Raw genomic sequence first — 20,581 nt, forward strand, 5'->3', positions numbered from 1 at the left:
AGAAAAGTTAAGCACGATTTTGGTGGGATTGGAGAGACTTACGACATGCTAGAGGAAGTCATTGGTGAATACCTCGCCACCCAAGTGTCGAGGCGATGGCGGGAATGGCGAAGCAACTTTGTTGTTGAAGCTACTGACTGGTGAGGAGGGCGGGGAGGTGGTCACCCACAGTGTATGTATATGTGTATGTATGTATCAATCGTATTGGCGTATGCCTTTCCATTGGAGACTTTCAGCGCCGTGGAGAGGGGGGGGGGACCTGTTGCATGGGTAACAGCTTCTCCCCCGAATTAACCTACCCTGGCTTTGCGCCCTGGTGAGGCCACTCCAGGCCAGGCCGACACCAGAGCGCAACTCCATAGTCTCCTGAGACTGATGGATGCCTACTACTACTACTACTATGTATGTGTGTATATATGTGTTTACAGGATATGTGGAAGCTGGGCAGAAGTTGCATTTCACCTTTTGTAAAGGCACATTAATGACATTATGTGGAAAAACACATCGAACACTGTTTATGTAGGACAGACATAAGTGTGTATATATGTATTTCTGTATGTAGGTTAGCTTAGAATTTTATAGGCACTACAATCACCTTCTGTGGTTGACTGTTCAATAAATCCCTGAAGTATATGTTTAACAGATCTCTCACCCTGTCCATGGAGGACAGAAGAAAATGTATATATGCTGGTTAGCACTGTAAATGTCTGGCCACGTCTGTGGTAGAGAAAACCCCAGCATGAAGGCCAGAGACCTGTTACTGTGTCACATCTTGTCACACAAGACTGGGGGAGGGGGGGGGTACTTAGCTAATTTTTTAATTCCGTGGAATTAAATTCTTAATCATTGATTTGCAATTACTGTTGCTACTTCTACTACTACTTTTGCTAGTAGTTCCGCAGCTGCTACAACTACCACTAGTAACTCTACCAGTGTTCATCCTCCCCCACTAGTGCAGGGGCGCAGTAGTCATGATACTGGAGGTGCAAGAAGGCGCGGCACCGGAGCGCCCCGGCGCCAGGGCCGCCCTCCGTCGCCGCTACAATGAAATATCCGGTCCGTCGCCCTCTCAACTTTGCCCTACACTCTTCTAATGGGCCGTCCATGCTTGAATTATCGCTCTAAATCTTGCCGAAGAATTTTATTCCGGCGTGAATGCGCACATTAGTGTGGAGGAAGTGGTGTGGAGTGGTAGCCAGGTGTGGTGTGGCCGAGGAGGAGGTGGTGTGGAGTGGTAGCCAGGTGTGGTGTGGCCGAGGAGGAGGTGGGAGGTGGGAGGTGGGGTGGAGAATTACCCTTTACCCCCCATTTTGTCCACACGGTTAGAGGGGGACTGTGACCTCCTTGTGACCTCTCGAGGGCTGACGAAGGGTGTGTGTGTATCCTGCTGCTGCTCCCAGGCCTCGACACACCCTCGCTGCCTGCTAGGGTGAGTGAGAGCTGGTGCTGTGTGGCCACGAGGAACGAGAGATAGTGCTTATGAGATGTTCCAGCAATTGTCTTATCCTCAAGCTGTGAACTGGTTCCTTCCACCGACGCTACCTCAAGATCATTGCACTGTTGTACCACTCAATTCATGCCAGTATTTCTTTCCGAGACTGGCTGCTCCCTCAATGGTACAATGATGAACACTTGGGTAACTCCGAGCTCTCAAGTAATAGTGTTCACCATCAATTATACAGCTTGAACTTGTCTTAACTATCCTAGCAGTAAAATACAAAGTTTAGAGCCTGCTATCTGTCTCACTGAGCGCTCCCAGGCGGCACGAACACACGTTTAACATGACATAGTGTTGACACACACCACCATGCTTGCTGTGTTTAAGACAGGATTATCCTCCTGTTACTGCGCTGACTCTGTCGCTCCACTTGCATAAATTCCTGTCACCTTTGTTAATGTTTTAGTTAATGATTGTCTTGAGTAATTCAGGAACACAGAGTCTCAGCGTTAACTATAGTACCAGCGCCTTGAAACCTTTCCCCATAAACTAATATGAAGAGATGTTGTCCTAGTGCCTGGCTGCTTCACTCGCTAGTTCGAAATGTTGATGTTTAAAGTCTCCAGGCGCAGTAAGACATCCGTACATCCCTCTCCGTCACATGTACACTTCACAGGAATGATTACGGTGTGCGGTGAGACAGAGGTAGGCAAGGGGACAGCCCAATAGAACAGTAGACAGGAGGAACTACCCGCCTCAAACCAACTAGATATACAGACCTTAGAGGGAGACATAACACCAAGCCTCGCCCGGCCTCTCTGAGATATGTGTAACTCATGCTGTGGTGGTGTGTTCACTCACAGGATGAGTGGCGCTGCCCAGTACTGTCACTATGGCAGTGTGTCCACTCACAGGGTGAGTGGCGCTGCCCAGTACTGTCACTATGGTGGTGTGTTCCACTCACATGGTGAGTGGCGCTGCCCAGTACTGTCACTATGGCTGGTGTGTTCACTCACAGGGTGAGTGGCGCTGCCCAGTACTGTCACTATGGCTGGTGTGTTCACTCACAGGGTGAGTGGCGCTGCCCAGTACTGTCACTATGGCGGTGTGTTCACTCACAGGATGAGTGGCGCTGCCCAGTACTGTCACTATGGCGGTGTGTCCACTCACAGGATGAGTAGCGCTGCCCAGTACTGTCACAATGGCGGTGTGTCCACTCACAGGATGAGTAGCGCTGACCAGTACTGTCACTATGGCGGTGTGTCCACTCACAGGATGAGTAGCGCTGCCCAGTACTGTCACTATGGTGGTGTGTCCACTCACAGGATGAGTAGCGCTGCCCAGTACTGTCACTATGACAGTGTGTTCACTCACAGGATGAGTGACGCTGCCCAGTACTGTCACTATGGCGGTGTGTTCACTCACAGGGTGAGTGGCGCTGCCCAGTACTGTCACTATGGCGGTGTGCCCACTCACAGGATGAATGGCGCTGCCCAGTACTGTCACTATGGCGGTGTGTCCACTCACAGGATGAGTAGCGCTGCCCAGTACTGTCACTATGGTGGTGTGTCCACTCACAGGATGAGTAGCGCTGCCCAGTACTGTCACTATGACAGTGTGTTCACTCACAGGATGAGTGACGCTGCCCAGTACTGTCACTATGGCGGTGTGTTCACTCACAGGGTGAGTGGCGCTGCCCAGTACTGTCACTATGGCGGTGTGTCCACTCACAGGATGAGTGGCGCTGCCCAGTACTGTCACTATGGCGGTGTGTCCACTCACAGGATGAGTGGCGCTACCCAGAAACTAACCCTCCGCTGTACTTCAGAAACTAGAAGTGCACAAAACTCATCAAACTAGCGTTTGATGAAGTACGAAGAAACGTTGAAGGATCCCTACTAAAAAAAATGTTAGAAAGGGAAGATAGGAGACATGCTAGTGACGTAAAAAATACTTAAAATAGCCACGAGGCTGGGAGAAGGGTAAATATTGCCTAGAGATGAGAACATACTCGTATAAGGCAGTAGCGAAGGAGGGAAGGCACTCGACAAGAAGGATTTAAAGTTGACCAGACCACACACTAGAAAGTGAAGGGACGACGACGTTTCGGTCCGTCCTGGACCATTCTCAAGTCGATTGTCTTTGGGCCATTCTCAATCGACTTGAGAACGGTCCAGGACGAACCGAAACGTCGTCGTCGTCCCTTCACTTTCTTGTGTGTGGTCTGGTCAACATACTTCAGCCGCGTTATTGTGACTCATCGCCTGCATTGAGAGCTTTAGCTCGACTCAGACGGCACCAGTAGCTGAGTGACCACGGAGGGTCGTCTGCACCCGGCTGAGTGACCACGGGGGGTCGTCTTCACCCGCCTGAGTGACCACAGGGGTTGTCTTTACCCGGCTGAGTGACCACGGAGGGTCGTCTTCACCCGGATGAGTGACCACGGGGGGAGGGGGGTCGTCTTCAGCCGGATGAGTGACCACACGACCTGTGGGACCCTCACGTAACACTTCCCGTGACTCATACCTTCTCCAAGCGCTGTATTGTTGGTGTATTATTGTATGTGTGTTGTATTTATGTATTGGTGTATGTGTGTTGTATGGCTGTATTATTGTATGTGTGTTGTATGGCTGTATTGTTGGCGCACTTTTATTGTATTGAAGTGCACCATTGAATTCTTCGTGTATGTGTGTGTGTACTTACCTAGAGGAACTTGCAGGGTCGAGCTAGGCTCTTGGCCCCGCCTTCCAAACGGTCTTAGATTAATGCAATGACTCATTTCTCACACTTTTATCATATTTACTTATAAAAGTTTGAATTGAATTAACTTCAACGACTTCTACGTCTCACCTTCTCCACTTATTGACAGTTCGTACACTGAAAAAGTTCTTTATGACGTCCCTGTCACTCATTTATCTCGAGTTTCTGTCTATGACCCTCGTTCTGTTGTTCATAGCTTTGAACAACGCTGTTTTGCCTTCATTGTCAATTTCACTTAGAATCTAGTATGTTGTTATCATGTCCCTCCCATCTCTCCTCCGGTTTGGTAAGGTCCAGTTTCCCCAGTCTTTCTTCATTGCTTAAGGCCTTCAAGTCAGGGACGAGTGTTATTGCATATCTCTAGACTCTTTTTAGTTTTTCCTTGTCCTTTTTAAGGTAAGGGTTCCATGCTGGAGATGCGTATTCAAGTGTGGGTCTCACCTTCGTTGTGTATATAAGCACTCACCTAGTTGCGCTTGCGGGGATTGAGCTCTGGCTCTTTCGGCCCGCCTCTCAACTGTCAATCAACTGTTTATTAACTACTTTTTTTTCTCCACACCACACACACACACACATCAGGAAGCTGCCCGTGACAGCTGACTAACTCCCAGGTACCTATTTACTGCTAGGTAACAGGGGCATTCAGGGTGAAAGAAACTTTGCCCATTTGTTCCTGCCTGGTGCGGGAATCGAACCCGCGAATTACGAATCCTGCGCGCTATCCACCAGGCTACCAGGCCCCAGGCAGGTATGCCTGTGTGTGTGCGTGCGAGGGTTTTAACAGTCGCATTTGGCTAAGTAGGTAATTATATGTTACGTGAAACATTAAAAGAAGCCTAACTCTTCACCCTTGCCTACTAGCCCCCCCCCCACCATCCCTCCACCTACACCAGCAGCCCACCTTACCGACCAGCACCAGTGGTGGAGTATAGCCTCATCCTTCCCGGTAATGCTATAGAGGGGCCACCTTGAGAGCGTCGCTAAGTGCACCACTGCCGCTCCTCAAGCATCACCAGGAGCGCCTCCACACAACCGGTTGTACCGTTAGAGAGAGAGAGAGAGAGAGAGAGAGAGAGAGAGAGAGAGGGAGAGAGAGACAGAGAGAGAGAGAGAGAGAGGGAGAGAGAGGGAGGGAGAGGACTTAGAGAGGACCCTTCTCCCCCTCACAGACAGTGTTCTCTTCCCTCATAATAGTGTGAGGACCCCGCACACGCCTCTGTTGGGGCAGACGGCATAACTTGCGTGTTCTCAGGCCGTTCACTCTGAACGTAAGCTTCGATAACCATTATTAGTTCCTCTGCGTTACCGCCTTGCTGGAGACAATGCCCAACGGATTTTGCCGATTTCCGACGTGGTGTGTTCCGAGGTGACAGTGGTTTATAGACGCAAAGGTGTGCATGATGGAGCAAGCAAATTGTTGGTTCTGGCAGGTATGTCTGAAATACAGTGTGGCTCACGAGACGGTACGCGTTCAGACCATCATCGTGAGAGCCTGGTGACTCTACATCGCGGGAATGTAATGAAATTTCTCACTTTCAAGTCTAATATTTGGTTATACAGCTACCGCGTGCGTGCGTGCGTGCGTGCGTGTACGTGCACCAGCGGGCCGATTACACGATTTAGATAACTTACCTTATTCTAACCAAACATACAAAAAAAACCTAACCTAACCAAAGTTAACCTAACCCAAATAAACCTTCCATTCGCCTGGTTTCCTGAAATCTTTATTTTTTTCAAAATAAATCTACTCTAACCTAACCCAAGTCAACCCCATCCTAACCTAACCCAAGTCAACCCAACCCAACGTTACCTGGGCTCCCCTGATTGGGCAGTGCAGTGGCGAGAACTGAACAAGATTGATGATTGATTGATGAAGATTAAGCCACCCAAAAGGTGGCACGGGCACGAATAGCCCGTAAGTGTTGGCCCTTTTGAGCCATCACCAGTATCAATAGATGATACTGGAGATCTGTGGAGGTGCGACTGCACCCTGCGTGACGGGAGATGTCTCCCGTGGTGTGTCCGTGTGTGTCGTGTGAAAACTGAACAAGGTGTCCGGCTGATAAACATTGCGGCTAATTACTTTATCCTATCAGTTTCTCCCGCTAAATGGCGCACACGGCTGGTAGACGACTGCCGCAGTGACCACACACACGCACACACACACACACACACACACACACACACACACACACACACACACACACACACACACACACACACACACACACTTGTACCATAAGCCATTATGCTCTAGTCGTACCAATTACGTGCAATGAATGCTATTTTAAGAAAATACTCTATTATCTTGCTGGGGTTATGGTCGATATTTATTTATGTTTAGACAAACTTTAGAGGTGTGTACTCACCTATTTGTACTTGCGGGGGTTGAGCTTTGGCTCTTTGGTCCCGCCTCTCAACTGTCAATCAACTGGTGTACAGGTTCCTGAGCCTACTGGGCTCTATCATATCTACACTTGAAACTGTGTATGGAGTCAGCCTCCACCACATCACTGCCTAATGCATTCCATCCGTTAACTACTCTGACACTGAAAAAGCTTCCTTCTAACGTCTCTGTGGCTCATGTGGGTACTCAGTTTCCACCTGTGTCCCCTTGTTCGCGTCCCGCCAGTGTTGAATAGTTCATCCTTGTTTACCCGGTCGATTCCTCTGAGGATTTTGTAGGTTGTGATCATGTCTCCCTTTACTCGTATGTCTTCCAGTGTCGTAAGGTGCATTTCCCGCAGCCTTTCCTCGTAACTCATGCCTTTTAGTTCTGGGACTAGTCTAGTGGCATACCTCTGAACTTTTTCCAGCTTCGTCTTGTGCTTGACAAGGTACGGGCTCCATGCTGGGGCCGCATACTCCAGGATTGGTCTTACATATGTGGTGTACAAGATTCTGAATGATTCCTTACACAGGTTCCTGAACGCTGTTCTGATGTTAGCCAGCCTCGCATACGCCGCTGATGTTATTCTTTTTATGTGGGCTTCAGGAGACAGGTTTGGTGTGATATCAACTCCTAGATAACTGTGTGATATCAACTCCTAGATAACACACACACAACTGTGTGTGTGTGTGTTAACTCGCGACAACAGTTGTATTTGTCCTTGATACTGTATTCATTACTGTATTTGTTCACCACTAACGACCAAGAAGCCCACATCTATTTATATCGGTATATATATATTTGAATTTTGTGTATAGATGGGATAACCAAACATGTTGGTCTAGGTTCCGTTAGCAATGATGTATCTTTACAGGTGGGTGAAGCACTTAGAGAGGTGCGGGCGGAACAGCTTGAGCCTCAGTAACTGAGGGTAAAGTAACGAGCATTTGACCTTTGTTTATGAGGACGGGCTGTGTGCTTAAGGCCTACCAATCACGGGAGGATTACTAAGATCACCACAACACCTTACTGACCAATTAGTAAGTATACTTTTAACTCTCAACCTCGTTCGGAACTAAAATAAAGTTCAGGACTCGGTGTGTATACTGAGAAGCCGGCTACACCTGTCAGTGTATATGTATCTTGACCGTGTGTGTGTGACCGTGTGGCTACACCTGTCAGTGTATATGTATCTTGACCGTGTGTGTGTGACCGTGTGGCTACACCTGAGAGGTGTACCCCGCCTCTCAGTATACACACACTAAGTTTACTTTAGTCCTGAACGAGGTTCAAGGTTCAGGTATACTTCCTGATTGGTCAGTAGGTTTTGTGGTGATCTTAGTAATCCTCCCGTGATTGGTAGACCTTAAGCACAACACCGAGGTGTCCAGTCGTTATTATTTAAGATTCAGCTACTGGGAACAAAGTTCCAAGTAGCACGGGCTATGGTGAGCCCGTAGTCAGTCTTACGGTCTCCAGTCGTCTCAAGACCGGTAATGGGTGACTCCAGGTAGTGTGGGGAGCGGGGGTACCTCTCCTCACTACCAGTCTCTCCCCCCATCGTTACAATCCCACGACTTAATGACCACATAGCCTCGGAAATAGGAAACAAATGAGCATAAGGAAGCGCACCAACCTCTTTTATTTCGGAATTTGTTATGAGGTTGTGAGTATATAAGAAAAAAATTATCTATACGAGTCAAAAGATATTTTTAAATGTTGTTTTTAGCATGTGTTTTGTTGACTACATTATCCGCACCTCTAGTTGTTACCCGTAACCAAGCCGTTAACTATTGTCTCGATCGCACAGTTCCGGACTGGCGTCGAAGCCGTCAAAGGAACCGGTTCTGGAGCGGGCCGGTACACGCTCCTCCGGCCTGAACCGGTTGTAGTCAACTGGATGTACAGTGTATTGACTTTTTTTTTAAATTCATCAGGAGGTCCTTCAACTATTAGACGACGAGGTCAGTAGGCCGCCCGACACCTGCTCTCCCTACCTGACTGTGTACGGTGCGGTGGATGGTGGTAGTGTTATCTTGAGGTTATCTTCAGATGATTTCGGGGCTTTAGTGTCCCCGCGGCCCGGTCTTCGACCAGGCCTCCACCCCCTAGGAAGCAGCCCGTGACAGCTGACTAACACCCAGGTACCTATTTTACTGCTAGGTAACAGGGGCATAGAGTGAAAGAAACTCTGCCCATTGTTTCTCGCCGGCGCCTGGGATCGAACCCAGGACCACAGGATCACAAGTCCAGCGTGCTGTCCGCTCGGCCGACCGGCTCCCCGGTGTTGGTGAATACTTTGGTGGTAGGCAGCGGCTAGGTCGCTATCCCCACCCCTAGCCGGGATAGATAGATAGATAGATAGCCGGGATATCCCTCACCCACTATGGGAGCCGGTCAGCCGAGCGGACAGAACACTAGACTTGTGATCCTGTGGTCCCGGGTTCGATCCCAGGCGCCGGCGAGAAACAATGGGCAGAGTTTCTTTCACTCTATGCCCCTGTTACCTAGCAGTAAAATAGGTACCTGGGTGTTAGTCAGCTGTCACGGGCTGCTTCCTGGGGGTGGAGGCCTGGTCGAGGACCGGGCCGCGGGGACGGTAAAGCCCCGAAATCATCTCAAGATAACCTCAAGAAGAGGTTAGTTTCTAACAGCACTTAGATGCCCCCAAACACTCGGTGCACATCTGATGCAATCCTCAGCGATGGGGCTGTTTAGCTCATTATAAACTATGATAAATCCAACTTTTTCATGTTGACCAGACCACACACTAGAAGTAGAAGGGACGACGACGTTTCGGTCCGTCCTGGACCATTCTCAAGTCGATTGTGAACCAACTTTTTCATTTTGGGTTAAATCCTTTTTTTTTAGCTATCATTTTGTCCGTCGTATTTTGCCAACAACAACAGCTCGTTATGCAGCCAACACGAGAGAGGAGGAGCGTTGGTGTGCGGCTGGTGTGTGACACAATGGGAGAGGAGAGTGCTGCAAGGTTTTCCTTCTTCTGGAGTGATTTCATGGGTAGTTTCAGTCACGTGCTTCGGCCGGAGGGTCACACGCGATCTGATGGTGAAGCGATCTGAACAATCAGAGTGCTCAGCCACCCACACACACACACACACACACATACACACACACACACACAGAAACAAATGGGCAAAGTTTCTTTCACCCTAAGTGCCCCTGTTACCTAGCAGTAAATAGGTACCTGGGAGTTAGTCAGCTGTCACGGGCTGCTTCCTGGGGTGTGTGTGTGTGGTGTGGAAAAAAAAGAAAAAAAAGTAGTTAGTAAACAGTTGATTGACAGTTGAGAGGCGGGCCGAAAGAGCAAAGCTCAACCCCCGCAAAAACACAACTAGTAAACACACACACACACACACATTGATAGAGCCCAATAGGCTCAGGAATCTGTACACCTGTTGATTGACGGTTGAGAGGCGGGACCAAAGAGCCAGAGCTCAACCCCCGCAAGCACAACTAGGTGAGTACACACACACACACACACATATGTAAATGATCTCCCGGAGGGTATAGATTCATTTCTCTCAATGTTTGCGGACGATGAATTATAATAAGGATTAAGACAGAGGAGGACTGTTTGAGGCTTCAAGAAGACCTGAACAAACTGAAGGAATGGTCGAACAAATGGTTGTTAGAGTTTAACCCAACTATATGTAATGTAATGAAGGTAGGTGTAGGGAGCAGGAGGCCAGATACAAGGTACTATTTGGGAGAATAAATTCTTTTCGAATCAGAGAGAGAGAGAGAATATCAACCCAACAACCTGAGTGTTGATATCAGTCCCCAGATGATATCAACCTGGGGGGTTGATATCACGCCAGGCCTGTGCCCCGAAGCCCACATCAAGAGGATAACATCAGCAGCAAATGCCAGGCTGGCCAACATAAGAACAGCCTATAAAAACTTGTGTAAGGAATCAATCAGAACCTTGTATACCACGTATGTCAGACCAATCTTGGAATATGCAGCTCCAGCATGGAGTCCATATCTCGTCAAGCATAAAACCAAATTGAAGAAGGTTCAGAGTTTTGCTACCAGACTAGTGCCCGAAAGGAGAGGCATGAGCTACGAGGAGAGAATACGGGAATTAAGCCTCACGTCGCTGGAAGAGAGTTAGAGGGAACATGATCACCACATAAAAGATTCTCAAAATAATTGATAGGGTAGACAAATACAGTTTATTTAACACAAGGGGCACACGCACTAGGAGACACAGGTGGATATTGAGTGCCTAAATGAGCCATAAAGACATTAGAAATAATTTTGTTAGTGTCAGGGTAGTTAGTAAATGAAATGCATTAGGCAGTGATGTGGTGGAGGCTGACTCCATACACAGTTTCAAGTGTAGATATGATAGAGCCCAATAGGCTCAGGAACCTGTACACCTGTTGATTGACGGTTGAGAGGCGGGACCAAAGAGCCAGAGCTCAACCCCCGCAAGCACAACTAGGTGAGTACACACACACGGTTATGAAGCCAGGTCAAGGGACCCCCCCCCTCCAACTATAGTGAAGAACAGGGGAAAAATATCATCACGTGAAAGCTAACGTCATACCCATACGTTTTTGTCCCACCGCGGGAATCGAACCCGGAAACACCTGGAAGTGCAATTTAAGACCCGCACCTGAACGAAGCAAGATCTCCATGCCCCTTACAAGAGACTGGTCTCCATGCCCCTCACAAGAGACTGGTCTCCATGCCCCTCACAAGAGACTGGTCTCCATGCCCCTCACAAGAGACTGGTCTCCATGCCCCTCACAAGAGACTGGTCTCCATGCCCCTCACAAGAGACTGGTCTCCATGCCCCTCACAAGAGACTGGCCTCCATGCCCCTCACAAGAGATTGGTCTCCATGTCCCTCACAAGAGACTGGCCTCCATGCCCGCGTAACGTACAATTATGTTACCTTGTTGGGTAGATTAGATACAGTGTTTAGTGGGTTTCATATTTTTTAGTAGTCTTGATTACACCAGTCGGTTTTTGGCATTGTCATAGGCGCTGAGACGGAGCTTGGGGCAGAGCAGAGAGCTGAGTGAGGCCGGAGTCGCGGAGCTCGATGCGGGCGAGCGTGGCGGCTCGATGGGGAATCGTGAGTGTCTAAACTCAATGAGATGGTGAGTGTCTAAATTCTATAAGCGTGGTAGTTCGATACGGTCGTAGTCTGCTGTCTGCTCTGTGTCGAAGCTGTAGCATCTTGGGGGGTCGGCTGGGACTGCATACACTGAGTGCTACTTTCTTGAGGTTACTTCGGAGCGTCTCTACTGAAGTTAACTGATGATTGATGAAGATTAAGCCACCCAAAAGGTGGCACGGGCATGAATAGCCCGTAAGTGGTGGCCCTTCTGAGCCATTACCAGTATCAATAGATGATACTGGAGATCTGTGGAGGTGCGCCTGCACCCTGCGTGAGGTAATTACTCGCTTCTCGATCGCTTATATGATTGGACTACACCTCACCATCATTCTCTAATAGATTGGAAGGATGGAAAGAACGTTACCTGTAATTAGGGAAAGGATTTGAGTAGTCGTAATTAGTACTAATGAGTTTGTCATTAAGGTAATGAGTGGAGCGAGTATATTGTTTACTCACTACACCCGCTACACACAGAACACTATCCACCACCCTAAGTAACGCTACTCACTATCTATACACCACACTAACGTACCCGCTACAAATCCAAAGTGGAAAGGCCACTGACCTTTTTATCCCACTCGTACCACACCTTTATCCTATATTTCTGGTATTTCAAATCCTCATTATTCTTCCTTCCCCATCCTTACCAAATCCTACGGTCATCGGAAGGAAAACATACCTGTCTGCTGTGAACTTGCCTGTGTGTAACAGGTGTGTGCTGGCTTACATGTGTACACGTGCCAGGCAGGTCAAGCACACCTGACAGGTGACTGGAAGGTTAAGTACCCGTCGTGGTGTACAGAAATACGAAGCTGTGCACTTTTTGTGTGTGCGTGACGTCTCTTCTCTCAGCTTTTATCAAAGCTTTCTCGGACACACTCAGCTGATGTCAACAAAGCTTACTGAGACACGTAATTTACTGGTTCACTCACCCTGGGAGTGTGAGTCCCACTTAGAGAAGGACTGTGGATGTCTATGTCGTCTCTCACCCTGGGAGTGGTGTGTGTGTGTGTGTGGGAGAGAGCAGCTGTGGGAACTCCTCCCACCTGGGCCTCCCAGCAGGGAAGAACATGTTCACTACATCCAGCGTATAATGTGTAAAGTGTAGTGATAATGTAATTACTCCCGATCCTTGGCCTGGCTTCGTGAAGCTGTATCATCCAGTCTGCACGAGCCAGCTTCACCCAGGCGGCAGCAGCAGGTGGTTGTTCTGCACCAGCTGTGTGGTGGTGTAATCAGTCACTGTCCTGCTGGGGTATACAGCTCCCTTGATAACTCCTCTGGCGCCCGCGGCGTTTAATGTGATCAAATAAAAAACATAAATATAAAAAAATTTATGTTGAAAAACATAAATTAATAATTGAGTCGCAACATGGTTTTATAAATGGCCGTTCATGTTTAACAAATTTGTTATCTTTTTATTCTAGCATTGTTGAGGCAGTTGATAGTGGTAAGGATTGCGATGTTGTATACCTTGACTTTAGCAAAGCTTTTGATACAGTGCCACATGAAAGACTGATTAAAAAAATAGAGTCTCATGGTATTGGGGGCGCTATATTAAGCTGGATTAGGGCATGGCTATACCAAAGGAAACAGAGAGTTAGTATAAATGGAATCAAGTCAGAGTGGGAAAATGTTGTAAGTGGAGTGCCTCAAGGCTCTGTCCTGGGACCTCTGTTGTTTATAATATATATAAATGATTTAGATTCAGGTTTGAGTAGCAACATTTGCAAATTTGCCGATGATACGAAAATCGGTAGGGAAATTAATTCGGAGGAGGACTCACTATCACTTCAAGTTGATCTAGATAGGGTTTTGAAATGGTCAAAGGATTGGCAGATGCAGTTTAATGCTGATAAATGTAAAGTTCTGAGGTTAGGTAATGATGATAGAGTTACAAGATACGAGCTAGATGGTGTTGTGATTGCGAAGTCGGATTGCGAAAGGGATCTGGGAGTTATGATTAGTAAGAATTTAAAACAAAAGGATCAATGCATAAATGTTCGTAATAAGGCAAATCGGACACTTGGATTTATTAATCGCAGCGTTAGTAACAAGACACCTGGTGTGGTTCTCAAGCTATATCTTGCTCTAGTTAGGCCCCATTTAGATTATGCAGTTCAGTTTTGGTCGCCATATTATAGAATGGATATAAATTCACTTGAACGTGTCCAGCGTAGGATGACTAAGTTAATTCCCCAAATTAGAAATCTTTCATATGAAGAAAGATTAACAAAGCTTAAGTTGCATTCACTGGAAAGGCGAAGAGTTAGGGGTGACATGATAGAGGTTTACAAGTGGATGAATGGACATAACCGGGGGGATATTAATAGGGTATTAAAAGTATCAACACAGGACAGAACACGAAACAATGGATATAAATTGGATAAGTTTAGATTTAGGAAAGACTTGGGTAAATACTGGTTCAGTAACAGGGTTGTTGATTTGTGGAACCAATTGCCGCGTAACATTGTGGAGGTGGGGTCCCTCGATTGTTTCAAGCACGGGTTGGACAAGTATATGAGTGGGATTGGGTGGTTATAGAATAGGAGCTGCCTCGTATGGGCCAATAGGCCTTCTGCAGTTACCTTTGTTCTTATGTTCTTATGTTCTTATAAATGTTTACCAGATCTTGATCCACAACCTGAAGTGAAGGGAATTAATAGCTTTTTTGGATTACCTACGTGAATGTTTATATATATATATATATATATATATATATATATATATAATATATATATATATATATATATATATATATATATATATATAAACATTCCTCACCATGTGATGAGTCCTTCATCCCAATACTGACCAATGATAAAGTAGATTAATTCACCTCTTGAAGTGTTCATGCAGTTTAGGTAACAATATGTGCAGTGTTCAATGCACGCACCTGTAGAGGGTCAACCTTGCAAGGAAGTGGCAACACGGCATCAGCGAAGCTCCTGCCCGATAGACATGATAGCGGTCTAAGACGGGATCTGGGAGATATACAGAAGTCAATGATGGAGCAACATTCTACAAGAATGAGAAATCTAGAATGATAGTGAACTAAATAAAGAGAGCAATGACATTGTTTATTTCCACGGAAGTGTGACAATTTATATGACGTAGGTTTATATGACGTAATGGACAGAGTTTCTTTCATCCTATGCCCTTGTTACCTAGTAGTAAAATAGGTACCTGGATGTTAGTCAGCTGTCACGGGCTGCTTCCTGGGGGGGAGGAGGCCTGGTCGAGGACCGGGCCGCGGGGACACTAGAGCCCCGAAATCATCTCAAGATAAGTGTGGGTCAGTAATTCCTCTGGGCATCAGTAGTCATTGGGGGAAAGTCGGAAATGCCAGCATGGCAGCAGGCCGCTGCTGCTTCTGGAAACTGTCCTTATTAAGACCACTCAACTAGCTCGGTCCGGTAGAGCTTCGGCCTCACACACGTGGGGTCCATGGTTCGAGTCTCCTAGAGCCCAGGATGAATGGAATAAATAACGGAGTACTTGATGGACAAACTACGGGCTCACCATAGCCCGTGCTACATGGACACTTCGTTCTGAGTAGCTAAATCTGAAACAACAACAGATGGACAAAACAGAAAAGCCACAGAGGGATCTCATCCTGCAAGGGTGTTGCAACCGGGCTCTTGCAAGGCTGAGCTCAGGGTCCATTGCTCTTCCTAATGTTTCTAATTTCTTTCTAATGAATGACGAGAGAGTTGAAACATGTCACTGTTTGCAAATGACTCAAATCTAATGAGGAAAGTAAAACCTGAGCAGGATATTAGACTACTGCAAGAAGACCTAGACAAACTCCTGGAGCTGGAGTTTAACCTCAGGAAGTGTAAGGTAATGACACGGAAACTGCTATAGGAGGCCAGAAGAAATCTAACAACAATACAGGAGGAACGAAGGGGGGATATGATCAGTATATACAAAATACTGAGTTAAATAGGCCAGGTAACACGAGAACAATCTATTTAAATTGGGAGAAAGTAAATAACATCAGTGAAAACTGGAAATGCTTCTGAGTCGAAGATACTTAAGACTTCTTACAGTGTAAGGGTTGTCAAGAAGTGGCGTGCTCTGAAAGATAAACTTGTAGAAGCCACCTCTCTTGATAACTTTAAGGGCAGTTAAGTCACTAAACTCGAAAGTCTAAGATATTTAGAGACCCCCAGAAGATGCAATCTTCTATGGTTAAGTGTTGGGTCTCTGAAGATACTCTGTAGCAGCTCTCTGGCCCTGGCAGTGACGGTCACACGAAAATAGTTATATCTCTGTCAGAATGTTAATTTACCACTGTAAAATCACTTTTATTATCATTCTGTGAGCTCTCAGCAACCTATTATGTAGCAGAACAGATCTCTAACCATGGCCACTGACGACACAAGATACATATGCTGGTTGACGTAAGCTTTTAAGGGTTGACAGATGTTAATCTTCTTGTTTGAGGAGCTGTTCATTTGAGACAATTAAGCAAGTCCCAGCTGTGTCTGGGTACAAGTGACAGGATGAACAACCCAGCGGGTTTTCTTCCTTTTCGGGAGTGTTGTACATGCAGCTATTGCGGTGTGTCCACTCACAAGATGAGTGGCGCTGCCCAATACACTCGCCCCTCGGGGCAAAATTTAAAAATTTAATCTGGTTAAAATTGTGAATATCGAGAATGAACAACCAAGTCTGTGACAGCACATACACTAACAAACAATAATTGCAACCCAGGCCAGCAGACCGAGCAGGAGGGGCTCACCTCACTCCCCGTAGTCACTCCTAGGTAACCACACGTGTCTCTAGGATATCGTAAGTGTTGGTCACAACTTACGATGTACTTGAGCCGTCTGGTCCCAATACCCCCGCAGGTGTTATTGCGTGAGGTCCTGGAGCACGCACCCAACGCCCTGTGTGTGGTGTAGTCACGCAGAGTGCGTGAGGTCCTGGTGCACGCACTCAACGCCCTGTGTGTGGTGTAGTCACGCAGAGTGCGTGAGGTCCTGGAGCACGCACTCAACGGCCTGTGTGTGGTGTAGTCACGCAGAGTGCGTGAGGTCCTGGAGCACGCACTCAATGGCCTGTGTGTGGTGTAGTCACGCAGAGTGCGTGAGGTCCTGGAGCACGCACTCAACGGCCTGTGTGTGGTGTAGTCACGCAGAGTGCGTGAGGTCCTGGAGCACGCACTCAATGGCCTGTGTGTGGTGTAGTCACGCAGAGTGCGTGAGGTCCTGGAGCACGCACTCAATGGCCTGTGTGTGGTGTAGTCACGCAGAGTGCGTGAGGTCCTGGAGCACGCACTCAACGGCCTGTGTGTGGTGTAGTCACGCAGAGTGCGTGAGGTCCTGGAGCACGCACTCAACGGCCTGTGTGTGGTGTAGTCACGCAGAGTGCGTGAGGTCCTGGAGCACGCACTCAATGGCCTGTGTGTGGTGTAGTCACGCAGAGTGCGTGAGGTCCTGGAGCACGCACTCAACGGCCTGTGTGTGGTGTAGTCACGCAGAGTGCGTGAGGTCCTGGCGCACGCACCCAACGCCCTCTGTGGTCACAGCTGGTATAATGCCTCCATTATCAACACAGCGTGTGTGCGCCTCTGAACTGTATTATTGTGGAGAAATGTGCGTTTTAAAAGCGTGAAAAGATTGTACCGTACACTTCCTGAGTGTGCTGAGGCGAGCAAGGCAACGAGAATACATTCTAAGAATATTTTAAAATGTATTGGAAGCGTCATACACGTGCGATAGTTATTTGATGATATTAAGGCTGTTACTGAGCTTAGTGTTGTGGTTCAGTAGTCATGTGTTGATTCTCGTGTGTTCTGCCATTCCTGAGCACTCCAGGTGCAAACTTCTGTGAGCAGGAACTGCGGCATGATCTCCCACACTACATCACCGAATGCCCAGTTATCAGACCATTCAGACCCGTTGGCATGAGGTACCTGGAGCTTTCTAATTGCTTTATTCACTCTCGTGTTGATGATGATATCCTCATAATGCACCCAGAGTCTGCCAGTGTAGGACTACTTATCACATGCCTCTGTATGACTAACCATCCTGTGTGGTGGAGATTTTTAGCATCATGTAGCCAGTTTTTTTTGACACGCTTTGCTTCCCTTCATATAGTCCATGGTAGCTGCTCAGATGCACACGTTCTGAAATGTGTTATTACAAAATAAAAATGATTGATACAACTGTCATGTGGTGAAGACTTTGGTGGAGTGAGGCGTGAACATGTATCTGGAGTCTCGAACCGGCGCCCAGCATCTGTATCGAAGCGTAGCATCTCATTTCTCTTCACTGTGAGAGGTCGTGCGGCTCAGGTCCACCTGCCTGAACCATTCATCTCCTGAGTCAGCGCCGGAGCATCTCTCTCTCTGCTCCAGCCTCCCGTTGCTGTAGTCACCGTCAGCGCTTCATCTTGAAACGTAATTGCGTTTGCAACAGGCAAGGGGGGGGGGGAAGCCGAACACTGACGTCATCAGCGCTCCCTTCATGTGTGGTGGGTGTGTACCTGTGTGAGAGGCAGGTGTGTTGGGGTCAGGAGGGGCGGAGGTCAGGTCAGGCTGAGGTTGGTTGACGCCCGCACACCATCTGTTGCACTGTGCTCCTGCACTCCCTGCGGCCTCCGCTCTCACCTGTGGGTTACCTGTGGACCATTTCGAGAGTTCTCTTGCTCCCAGCAGGCGACCTTAGTCGTTAAATGTTTACGATTAGGCATGATATATTTTACTGTTCCATTGTTGTTGTTGTTATAGATTCAGTCACTCGGAACAAGTTCCAAGTAGCACGGGCTATGGTGAGCCCGTAGTGGACTTAACCTGGCACAGGAGCGGGGCTCATGACTCTTCCATTATAGTTTGTGTTATATAATCGTACTCACCCACCTGTCCCCCCCCCTACAGATGTTCACCCACCTGTCCCCCCCCCTACAGATGTCACCCACCTGTCCTGACTACCAGCAAACAAAGACAAACAACGAGCATGACACATAAACACCCACCAAACAACTTTTCAGCAAATACAACTACTTTTTCTCAAAAAACCAAAAAACATTCATGTGTTGTATAAGAAGTATGCTGTATACGGTCACTTCAAGACATAGAAACCACTTGTGTATCCTTAAGTAGTGCTCCTCCATCTGACCAAGGACACTGTTGTTAACGCGTGATGTACTGAGCGAGAGTAACAGTATGGCGGGACTGTCACTCCCTTGTATTAGATTCAGTCACTCGGAATCCCTTGCCCCCTGTTACCTAGCAGTAAAATAGGTACCTGGGTGTTAGTCAGCTGTCACGGGCTGCTTCCTGGGGAACTGGAACCCCTTGCCCCCTGTTACCTAGCAGTAAAATAGGTACCTGGGTGTTAGTCAGCTGTCACGGGCTGCTTCCTGGGGAACCGGAACCCCTTGCCCCCTGTTACCTAGCAGTAAAATAGGTACCTGGGTGTTAGTCAGCTGTCACGGGCTGCTTCCTGGGGAACCGGAACCCCTTGCCCCCTGTTACCTAGCAGTAAAATAGGTACCTGGGTGTTAGTCAGCTGTCACGGGCTGCTTCCTGGGGAACCGGAACCCCTTGCCCCCTGTTACCTAGCAGTAAAATAGGTCCCTGGGTGTTAGTCAGCTGTCACGGGCTGCTTCCTGGGGAACCGGAACCCCTTGCCCCCTGTTACCTAGCAGTAAAATAGGTACCTGGGTGTTAGTCAGCTGTCACGGGCTGCTTCCTGGGGAACCGGAACCCCTTGCCCCCTGTTACCTAGCAGTAAAATAGGTACCTGGGTGTTAGTCAGCTGTCACGGGCTGCTTCCTGGGGAACCGGAATCCCTTGCGCCCTGTTACCTAGCAGTAAAATAGGTACCTGGGTGTTAGTCAGCTGTCACGGGCTGCTTCCTGGGGAACTGGAACCCCTTGCCCCCTGTTACCTAGCAGTAAAATAGGTACCTGGGTGTTAGTCAGCTGTCACGGGCTGCTTCCTGGTGGGTGGAGGCCTGGTCGAGGACCGGGCCGCGGGGACACTAAAGCCCCAAAATCATCTCAAGATAACCTCAAGACAACCCATATCTGCCGCCACGGGTAGTGGGCTGTCGTTGTGTTCGGGTCGACGCCAGAGACGACATTGCAGGATTGCATTTCTGCTCTGTTGTGGTCCTTTGGTTTCGTAAGTCGTGTTGGTCATAAGAACATCAGAACAAAGGCAACTGCAGGCGGCCTATTGGCCCATACGAGGCAGCTCCTATCTATAACCACCCAATCCCACTCATATACATGTCCAACCCGCGCTTGAAACAATCGAGGGACCCCACCTCCACCACGCCATGTGTCTGTGAGCTGGGTGTTAATCGCTACAGTGAGCGAGGAGTTGCTACAGTGAGCGAGGAGTTGCTACAGTGAGCGAGGAGTTGCTACAGTGAGCGAGGAGTTGCTACAGTGAGCGAGGAGTTGCTACAGTGAGCGAGGAGTTGCTACAGTGAGCGAACAGTTGCTACAGTGAGCGAGGAGTTGCTATAGTGAGCGAACAGTTGCTACAGTGAGCGAGGAGTTGCTACAGTGAGCGAACAGTTGCTACAGTGAGCGAGCAGTTGCTACAGTGAGCGAGCAGTTGCTACAGTGAACGAACAGTTACTACAGTGAGCGAACAGTTGCTACAGTGAGCGAACAGTTACTACAGTGAGCGAACAGTTGCTACAGTGAGTAAACAGTTGCTACAGCGAGCGAGGAGTTGCTACAGTGAGTGAACAGTTGCTACAGTGAGTGAACAGTTGCTACAGTGAGTGAACAGTTGCTACAGTGAGCGAACAGTTACTACAGTGAGCGAACAGTTGCTACAGTGAGCGAACAGTTACTACAGTGAGCGAACAGT

At 48.1% G+C, this 20,581-nt stretch overlaps 1 protein-coding gene across 1 annotated transcript in view; it reads left to right on the top strand.

Annotated features, from left to right (window-relative positions):
* Positions 1 to 20,581, top strand: part of LOC138367891 (uncharacterized) — a 125,242-nt gene that overhangs the window by 28,211 nt on the left and 76,450 nt on the right. The window lies entirely within an intron of this gene.

The sequence above is a fragment of the Procambarus clarkii genome, chromosome 23 (assembly GCF_040958095.1).
Source record: "Procambarus clarkii isolate CNS0578487 chromosome 23, FALCON_Pclarkii_2.0, whole genome shotgun sequence".
In the NCBI taxonomy this organism is placed as follows: Eukaryota; Metazoa; Arthropoda; class Malacostraca; order Decapoda; family Cambaridae; genus Procambarus; species Procambarus clarkii.